Consider the following 8838-nt stretch of genomic DNA (forward strand, 5'->3'; position numbering starts at 1 on the left):
TGGTGTAGTTTATCCATCCTTGGGTCTATTATATTAGGTTATAGTGGCTATGTACAGCTGGCGTCTGCATCTCTTTCGGGTCTTGTAGCGTCCCCTTGTTGGGCTCGGTGGTGGGCGGCTGGCATAGCTACCGAAATCATTGTTACCTTATGGCTTTATCGTCATTCCCCGGACTCCCTGATCGCTCTCACAAACGAGGGCGCACCGAAAATATTTTTCAGTTCAATGGCAGCAAATTGCAAAACTTCCCCAGATTTCATGTTATCCATTCCGATAAACCCGAAAAGACGGTGAGAATGATCTCACCCTTTCTCGTTTCGAAAAGTCTGACCGAAGCTCTTGGAGCAGGCTACAAAGTGTCGAAATTGGCTAGCGGCGACCTCCTTTTGGAACTCCGCGATGTAAAACAGCACGAAAAGCTTCCTAACCTAGTGTCATTTGGGGAGATCCCAGTGACAATATCCCCACACCGAACTATGAACACCAGCCGTGGTGTAGTCTCCGACGATGACCTCATGGAACTGACAGAAGCTGAACTGTTGGAAGGCTGGAGCGAACAAAACGTGATCACTGTTAAACGAATCATGCTAAGACGGGACGGCAAAGAGATCAAAACCAAGCATATAGTACTAACTTTTGGCTCAAGCATCCTGCCTGAGACAATCGAGGCAGGCTATGTAAAGCTACGGGTTAGACCCTATGTACCAAACCCTCTTCGTTGCTTCAAGTGCCAGCGTTTCGGCCACAGTTCCCAGAACTGCCGAGGCCGACAGACATGTGCTAAATGTAGTTCCGGTGACCATGCCTCTGAAACATGTGAGAACACTCTACACTGGGTCAATTGTGATGGCGAGCATGCCGCATACTCGCGGTCATGCCCGTCTTGGAAGAAAGAAAAAGAAATAGTCACGATCAAAGTAAAGGAAAACATAACTTTCAAAGAGGCTCGCAGGCGGGTGTCATACCTGCCTAAAGTCAGTTTTTCCGAGGTGGCGCGTCAGGGGGCAGCGCCACCGCGGCACCCGACGGCTGTCCGCTCCACACAGAGTGAGCCGGCGGTGACGCCATCCGCCCCCTCGGCGGCTGCGGCTAGCGCTGCTCCGCCATCTCAGAACAAGGGACCATCAACCTCCGGGCTGGTGGCCTCCAGGGCCTCGTCCCTCGAGACGAGGCTTTCACGTCAAACGAACCGCTCGCAAGAGCGCGTGTCTAGCGCCCCGCAAGAGGCAATGGACACAACTGGCCAGACGGCGCCACCAGCGCCTAAGGAGCGGCGAGATTCTCTCGACCGCTCCAGAAAAGAAAGATCTCGTGTCACGGCGCCTGCAAAGGGCCCCGCGAGCTAATCTTCATCTCTTAAACACACAGCACAAACACATTTGTCATTATGGAGACACAAATACTACAGTGGAATGTCAGAGGACTTCTTCACAACCTCGACGATATTACAGAACTCCTACACAAACACAATCCAAAGTTGCTGTGTGTTCAAGAGACGCATCTGAAACCCACAAATACAAACTTTCTTCGTCAATACACCATCTACCGCAAAGACCGTGACGTGGCGAACGCCTCGTCTGGCGGTGTAGCAATAGTTGCCGACAAGTCTGTAGCTTGTCATATGTCGCCCTTCAGACGCCCCTAGAGGCAGTGTCAGTTCGGGCAATTCTTTTCAGTAAGTTGGTAACCGTATGCACCATTTATATACCCCCGAATCATCATCTCGAGAAAACAGATTTCCATAACCTCATTGATCAGCTTCCCGAACCCTACATACTCGTGGGAGATTTTAACGCTCATAACACGATGTGGGGAGACTCACGATGCGATACGAGAGGTAGATTCATAGAAAAATTCCTCGTGAACTCCGGTGCATGCCTCTTCAATAAAAAGGAGCCAACCTATTATAACCTTCATCACAATTCATACTCATCAATAGACTTGGCGATTGGTTCTGCTTCCCTTTTTCCCGACTTAGAATGGAGTGTAATCAAAAACCCATTCGGAAGTGACCACTTTCCAATCACACTAAACTTAGTAGCCCAACATAACTTCCTTCCGCATGTCCCTAGGTGGAAACTAGCCTCCGCCGACTGGAAACTTTTTAAAGAATCGACATTTATATCACGAGATTTTATCAGCGAATTTAGCATAGACGACGCAGTAGCGTATTTTACCGCTTTTATAATCGACGCAGCAAACAAGTTCATTGCACAATCAAGCGGTAGCTCATCCAAAAGACGAGTGCCGTGGTGGAATGATGAGTGCAAGGAGGCGCGGAAAAAACAAAATAAAGCGTGGGGCATACTCCGTCGATCCCCAACTGCAGAAAATTTGATGGAATTTAAAAACATCAAATCACAGGGAAGGCGAACGCGACGACAAGCTAAAAGGGCAAGCTGGGAGAGGTTCCTATCGGGTATTAATTCATTCACACAGGAGGCAAAAGTATGGAATGGGCTCAGGAGGCTTAAGGGACAACAAATTCATCCATTGCCCCTGGTGGATAAAGGAGGAAATAAGTTGGAAGACCAGGCTGACGCTCTTGGTGAATGAACACTTCGAGCGCGTGTCTAGTTCCACCCACTATTCGGAGAGCTTCCTGAAATATAAAGCAATAGAAGAACGTAAGCCTCTGATCCGGAAATGTAGCCCAAATCAACCTTATAACCGTCCTTTTGGTATTGCCGAACTTAAAGCCGCCTTGTCAGCTTGTCAGAGCTCTGCACCGGGTCCGGATAGAATCATGTACGATATGATCAAGCACTTGCATTGCGACACGCAAATCACACTACTCACTTTTCAATACCATCTGGGCTGCTGGGTATCTTCCATCTAAATGGAAAGAAGCTATTGTCATCCCAGTTTTGAAGCACGGTAATGATACTTCATTGCTGACCAGCTACCGGCCTATAGCGCTTACGAGCTGCCTCTGCAAGGTTTTTGAGAAAATGATCAATCACCATCTTGTACATTTCTTAGAGTCGAACAAAATGCTTGACCCATTTCAATGTGGCTTTAGGGAAGGCCGATCTACAACCGATCACCTCGTGCGCATCGAAGCAAACATCCGTGATGCATTTGTACACAAGCAGTATTTCTTGTCTATATTTCTTGATATGGCAAAGGCGTACGATACGACATGGCGGTACGGGATCTTACGAGACCTGTCGCACATGGGCATTCGAGGTAATATGCTTAGCACTATAGAAAGCTACCTGTCTAACCGTACTTTTCGAGTCAGAATTGGCAACGTATTGTCCCGCCCATTTATTCAAGAAACTGGTGTGCCACAAGGGGGCGTGCTTAGTTGCACCCTTTTCATTGTGAAAATGAATTCCCTTCACAAAGTCATTTCATCCTCAATGTTTTATTCAATATATGTCGATGATGTGCAGATCGGATTTAAGTTTTGTAACCTTGCAATATGCGAGCGTCAGGTTCAGCTCGGACTGAACAAAGTGTCAAAATGGGCAAATGAAAATGGTTTCAAGCTAAACCCTCTCAAAAGCTCCTGTATAGAAAGAGAGGCTTAATACGAGATCCAGATATCATGCTGCATGGACAACGCATACCAATCAACACTGAACACAAATTTTTAGGCATTATACTTGACACAAAACTAACCTTCATTCCTCATATCAAGTACCTCAAAGCTAAGTGCCTGAAAACAATGAACATCCTAAAATACTGTCACACACAACATGGGGTAGCGACAGAAAATGCCTCATGAACCTCTACAGGAGCCTTGTACGATCGCGGTTAGACTACGGCGCAGTAGTGTATAACTCTGCTACCCCCAGTGCTCTGAAGATGCTGGACCCTGTGCATCATCTTGGTATCCGCCTTGCCACCGGTGCCTTCAGGACAAGCCCTATTCAAAGCCTCTATGTTGAATCGAACGAATGGTCCCTTGATCTACAACGATCATACTCTACTTTTATTTACTTTCTGAAAGTACACACTGATAAAGACCATCCTTGTTATCCTACCATCAGCGATATGACCTCTGCAACACTTTTTCATAACAAGCCTGCAGCAAGAGAGCCACTCTCACTCCGTGTGAGGAGGATGAGCGAAGATATGGGCGTTCCGCTTCTTGAAAATCGCCTAATGGCTCCTGCTAAGCCGTTACCCCCGTGGTTGTGGCAGATCATTGACTGCGACACGTCATTTGTTGAGGTAACCAAGCACGTTCCAGAGGCCCACATTCGTATGCATTTTCGAGAGTTACAATTTAAGTACTCGTGCCCAGAATACTACACAGATGCGTCTAAATCGCATGCCGGCGTGTCTTATGCAGCCGTCGGCCCATCCTATTCGGAGTCAGATGTTCTTCACCATCATACAAGCATCTTTACAGCAGAGGCGTATGCACTATGGTGCGCTGCGAAACAGATCAAGCAGTTAAAACTACATAAGGCGGTCATATATACAGACTCGTTAAGCGTCGTTAAAACATTGATGTCATGTTGCAAACACAAAAATCCAGTAATTACAGAACTTTTCTCACTCCTATGTACTATTTATGCCTCTGGCCAACATGTAACGGTATGCTGGGTGCCTGGACACAGAGGAATTGAAAGTAACGTGCTAGCAGACCGAATGGCTACAAAATCTAGATACATATCTAGATAGATACTAGATAGACTACAAAATCTAGATAGATACAAAATCTTGCAACCTGTCCATAGCTGTTCCAGTTATAGACCTAAAGCCATATTTGCGGAAAAAACTGAGAACGTACTGGCAACATAAGTGGGACGCTGAAATCCTTAATAAGCTCCACATGATTAAGCCACATTTAGGGCACTGGCCATCACTGACCAACTCGAGACGAAGTGATGTCCTATTCTGTCATCTCAGAATAGGGCACACTTATGGTACACATAGTTTTTTGTTGACTGGCGGTGAACCTCCAATCTGTAGTAGATGTGGGAACACCCTCAGTGTTCAGCATGTCTTCCTGGAATGTCGCGAAGCACAAGCCGAGAGGGAAAAACACTTCCCTTTAGCATATAGGCAGTGTATACCGCTTCACCTGACACTGTTTCTAGGCAGAGAACCGCTTTTCGACATGAAATCTGTTTTAGCATTCTTAAGTGACATCCATACGCTCAACGTATTCTGCCCAAGAAATTCGTAGCACGGCCTCCTGCGAGAGGCCGCTGTTGCGATGTCAACCCTTGTTTATAGCACATGCCTCCGGTCCCTTGTACTCAAGGTACCTGGTGAGGCTGTTGTGCTACTCGTTGTCAAGCATCACCTTTTCATTTTTAAATACATGTTACCACAACCTTGTTGCACATTTCATACTCATTGCATACGCCACTTCAGTCACTATCATTATTTTACTACCTATATGTTTTACGCCATTTACAGCGACAGTTTTTAGGCCCCTTTACAGCCATGTCACATCTACCATTAGAAACTCATTGCGTGCGTCATAGCAGCTCATCGATTACATTACCACTTGTCATGGCGCTCTTTGGCCATACCTGGCCCTTGCGCCATAAAACACCACACATCATCATCATCATCAACTGCAACAATTAATCACTTTTCTGTCTGCCGGATGCGTACGGGATATATCCACTTTACATGCTATTCTATTGCAATCATATGTTTCATTCTCCCATTCAAAATCCTCCTTCCCCCTCAAAATTCTATACATAGTACTTTCTTTTTGTATTGCTAGATGTACCGGTGGTACATTACACATTATGTTCAGTCTTATTGGAAACTGTACTGAATTCTTTGCAGATTTTTATTAACGGTATACGCTGTATGGCTCTTAATTTCCTTATCTGCCGAACTTTCCCATTGTACCATACCTGTGCTGCATATAAAGTCATTCTCTCGAATGCTCTTATGTATAACTTACGTAAGTGCTGAGGTTTCATGCCCCAATTTACTCCAGTAAATTTCGCCATTACTGTGATATATGTGCTAATCTGCTTAATATTGTTACGCGAAGAACGAGTCGGTAAGACGGGCAACTATTTACAGGATGTATTTACAACAGCGGTTGCAGCGCTGACCGGTTAGGTTCACAGCGCGAGCCCAGCTCGTTCTTCCTCTTCTTTTCTCGAGTGATGGCGCCCGCGCGCCTCTGTCAAACAATCAAATACCACACGCGTGTAGCATAATCCCCCGGCGGCAGAAGCGACGTCCCGGAGCGTCTAAATGTCATCACTGGGAGGGTGATACTGCTTCAGTCGTGTAACGAGCACGACATCGCTGAACTGGGAAGCAGATGGGGCGTCAGGGGCGATCTCGTATGTGACGGGAGTCACGGCACGAAGCACTCGGTAGGGGCCTGTGTAACGCGACAGCAGTTTTTCTGACAGGCCGACCTGACGCGACGGAGACCATAGAAGCACCAAAGAACCAGGCGGGAAGTGCACGTCTCGGTGTCGCTGGTCGTACAAACGCCTTTGACTCTCTTGGGAGTTCAAAAGGCGGTCACGGGCAATTTCCCTTGCGTGAGCAGCGCGGGCGACGGCAACAAGTGCATATTCACTGGTGGGTGCCGCGTGAACAGGGAGAGTTGTGTCGAGGGGCAGTGCTGGTTCTCGGCCGAACAGGATGAAAATGGGGAATAGCCGGCTGTGTCGTGGCGCGAGGAATTATAGGCAAAGGTGACAAACGGCAGAGTGAGGTCCCAGTCTGTGTGGTCTGAAGAGACATACTTCGCGAGCATGTCTGTGAGAGTGCGATTAAGACGCTCCGTGAGGCCATTAGTTTGCGGATGGTATGACGTGGATAGCTTGTGCCTCGTGGCACAGGACTGCAGGATGTCCGCGATAACTTTTGACAGGAATGTCCGGCCACGGTCTGTGAGAAGTTGTCGCGGAGCTCCATGTAATAAAATCACGTCGCGTAAAAGAAAATCGGCAACATCTGTGGCGCAGCTTGTAGGGAGCGCTCGGGTGATGGCGTAGCGCGTGGCGTAATCTGTGGCCACAGCGATCCACCTGTTCCCAGAGGTAGAAAGAGGAAAGGGACCAAGTAAATCTAAACCAACCCGAAAGAATGGCTCTGCGGGAATGTCGATTGGTTGTAGGTACCCAGCAGGTAGCGTCGATGGTGTCTTGCGTCTCTGGCATTTATCACACGCAGCTACGTATCTTCGAACGGAGCGAGCAAGCCCAGGCCAAAAGAAGCGTCGGCGGATCCGGTCGTAGGTACGTGACACACCGAGGTGACCGGCAGTGGGGAGGTCGTGAAGTTCGTGGAGAACAGCCGAGCGAAGGTGTTTAGGGATCACAAGGAGTAATGCTGGGCCGTCGGGGTGAACGTTGTGGCGGTAGAGTACGCCATCTTGAAGTGTGAATAAGCGAAGGGAACTGTCGGCAAGTGGAGATTCCAGGCGGTCAATGATGACACGCAAGGACGGGTCACGGCGCTGCTCGTCGGCGACATGGACCAGAGGAAAAACAGAGAGAACGCAGGCGTCGGTGTCAGGCTCAGACGTAGAGGTCGGGTCTTCGACTGGGTAGCGAGAGAGGCAATCTGCGTCCTGGTGTTGGCGTCCCGACTTGTACGTCACTGTGTAGGGATATTCTTGTAGTCGGAGAGCCCAACGACCAAGCCGGCCAGTAGGATCCTTGAGCGACGAAAGCCAACACAGCGCATGATGGTCTGTGATTACTGAGAAGGGCTTGCCATATAAATATGGGCGGAACTTTGAAACAGCCCAGATGAGAGCAAGACATTCGCGCTCGGTAATAGAATAGTTGCGCTCTGCAGTTGTCAGGAGTCGGCTAGCGTAGGCTATAACGCGGTCGTGTCCGTGTTCGCGTTGCGCTAAGACGGCGCCGATCCCATAACCACTGGCATCGGTTCGGACCTCTGTTGGTGCGGACGGGTCAAAGTGGGCCAAGATCGGTGGGTTAGTCAGAATCGTGATAAGGCGTGAAAATGCGGCAGCCTGAGGGGAACCCCACGTAAAAGGCACGTCTTTCTTCAGAAGTTCAGTGAGTGGTTGAGCGATTGCTGCGAAATCTTTCACGAACCGTCTGAAATAAGAACAGAGCCCCACAAAACTCCGGACGTCTTTGACAGACTGAGGTACAGGGAAAGCCGCTCGAACCTTCTCCGGGTCGGGTTGTACTCCGGAAGCATCGACGAGATGGCCGAGCACTGTAATCTGTCGGCGCCCGAAGTGGCACTTCGATGAGTTTAACTGGAGCCCAGCCTTGCGGAAGACGTCAAGGATGGCTGCAACGCGCTCAAGGTGCGTCTCAAATGTAGGAGAAAACACAAGGACGTCGTCGAGGTAACAAAGGCAAGTTGACCATTTGAAACCTTGAAGCAGAGAGTCCATCATCAGTTCGAACGTGGCGGGGGCATTGCATAAACCGAACGGCATAACCTTAAATTGGTAGAGGCCATCTGGAGTGACGAAAGCGGTCTTTTCTTGATCTTGCTCATCGACGGAAATCTGCCAATAACCAGATCGAAGGTCAATGGACGAAAAGTATTTGGCACCGTGAAGACAATCAAGAGCGTCGTCAATTCGTGGTAAAGGGTAAACGTCCTTCTTAGTGATTCGGTTTAGGTGGCGGTAATCAACGCAGAAACGCCACGTGCCATCTTTCTTTTTGACGAGCACGACCGGCGACGCCCAAGGACTCGACGATGGCTCAACAATGCCTTTGGCGAGCATCTTGTTTACTTCCTGCTGAATAACTTGCCGCTCCGCCGTGGACACACGATACGGTCGGCGGTGAATGGGAACAGCATCACCAGTGTTTATCCGATGCTGAACAAGGGACGTCTGACCAAGTGGGCGATTTTCAGTGTCAAATATGTCGCGGTAGGACAACCAACGTT

Source organism: Dermacentor silvarum, chromosome 8, assembly GCF_013339745.2.
Source record: "Dermacentor silvarum isolate Dsil-2018 chromosome 8, BIME_Dsil_1.4, whole genome shotgun sequence".
NCBI lineage: Eukaryota > Metazoa > Arthropoda > Arachnida > Ixodida > Ixodidae > Dermacentor > Dermacentor silvarum.